Below are 2,214 nucleotides of genomic sequence, written 5' to 3' on the forward strand. Positions count from 1 at the left end.
CCAGAACATCCCCTACACCCAAAACCCAGCCAATCAAGTTCCAGCAAAAATGCTTACACATCACTAATTGCCTCTATAAAATATTCACTCTCTGGTGGACTTCCTCCATTTCTATTATTTTTACTTTTCCTACAGCACTGCCCTTTCCCTCTCCCAGCAATCCTTTTTCCAATCAGTCATCTCTTGCCAGTGGTGCAGGCGCAGCTGCCTCTTTGATACTTTCAACACTCTGCATTGCCTCTCCTCCCCTCCCATTTTCCCTCTCTGCTATTGATTTTGCCTCCTTCTTCTACTCATTGAGGCCTAAAATTGAGGCCATCTGATGGGAAATCTCCCCTTCCTCACCTCAGCAGCTATATAACCCCCAACATCCTCTCCCTTCAACCACCCCACCACATCAAGACTTCCTCATCTTGTCCTCTCCCCCTCAAACTGCCCCCTTGACCCCTTCCTCTCTTGCCTCCTCTGCTCCTTCTCACCAACTGTGTTCTCTCACCTTGCTTAGCTCTTCAATCTATCAACCTGTGTTATTCTTTTTTTCTCAACATTTAAACATTATTAACCCTTCCACACCCACTAGCTACCATACAATCTCTCTTCTCCCATTCGCATCCAAACTACTTAAGTGGCTAGTATACAAACATCTCAGCAGCTGCCTCTCTGACAACTCCATCCTTGTTCCTCTCCAATTTGGCTCTTGCCTACTCCAACAAATCTGCCCTGGTCAAAACCATCTTTTCCATATATACTCCCTTCTGCTCTCTCTCCAGTCAGCTAATGATTGTTGTCCAGTTCCTCTCATGCGCGCATCCAAGATCTTGCTCCTGCAGCCACTTTTACTTAAATGAGCTCACTCGCTTTATTAGACTCCCCCAACCTTAAAAAAGCTTCACACTGGCAATGAAAACTGTTCATCAAAGCATACCTTTCTTCATAGGATACTCCTACAGCCGCTCTCCCTAACCATTGTCTCATGTCTTTGCCATCCCTGTCATGCTCAATTTCTGCTTTTAGGACCCCTTGTCTGCACCTCATGTCACCTGTCTGTCTCCCCCTCCCTCTATATTGTTAGCTGCTTGAAGAAGGGCCCACTTCTTTCTTGTTTCACTACACTCTTACATTCTTATCTCACACATCAATAGCAGCTAGAAAGTAATGCTATTTGTAACTTGTACTGTGTTTTATCTTTTAAGTTACTGTAATGTTAAGTTCTGTGTACACTGTATTGTACTAATGTGTGCCACATGTACAGTGCTTTCAACCACTTGTGGTGCCTTTATAAATAAAATGTAATAATAATAATAATAACAATAAAAATAATAATAATACTACCATGCCCACAGCACCATTGGATTTATGGAGGTAAATATTAACATGCCCGGAGTTAGAGACTTGCTGTGCCAGCTACAGAAGTTTTTGCCCTGCTGGGGTTGCGTTGGGTAGGTGGATCAGGAACTGCCTAAACAAGGATGGGCCTTAAGACTAGTTACATTTAAATTATTACCCAGAGTTCTCTGTTTTATAAAATTTAGATTTATTTTTTGGTTACTATTTTAGTAATCAAAGGTAAAAAAATAGCACAGTTTCAAAGACCAGATAAATTCAAAAGACACTAAAAAGGACTTTTTGATGTTATATTGTATAAATAAGAGTGCTTCAGATATATAATTTTGTTCTGCATGAAAGCATAGCTAAAAATAATTATCTTAAAAGGGAAGATAGATTATACAACACCTAAAGCATCAAAAGATTAATATCTAATTATTGTAATTTAAGCAATTATATAGTGTGGAAAAAGAAAATGTTGCCCATGTTAGAGGACACTTTCATTAGGAACCATTATAATAATTGTTTTCTATTTTACTGTAATGACAAAAGAGTCAATTTACAGCTCTTAAGCATGGCATATTTAAGCTACAGACATTGCATTTCTGGTTCTGGACATTACAATATCATTATGTATCAGTGTATTTTACTGAAAACAAATCATGTTTAATCTGATGTGCTTTCTTGTATAAAAGTTGCAATATTATTGTAATACCTAAATGCTAAATATAAAAGTGAATTACATTTGAGCTACACATTTTTAATATATAACTCAATATATAAAATGTTAATAATGTAATAATATAAATTACTAAGCAAAATCAAGCCTCTCCTACAAAAGGGCCAGGGCAGACGCAGCTGAAGCATCCAGGCCAAGGCCCTTATTCT

The sequence above is a fragment of the Crinia signifera genome, chromosome 2 (genome assembly GCF_055691185.1).
Source record: "Crinia signifera chromosome 2, ASM5569118v1, whole genome shotgun sequence".
Classification (NCBI taxonomy): Eukaryota; Metazoa; Chordata; class Amphibia; order Anura; family Myobatrachidae; genus Crinia; species Crinia signifera.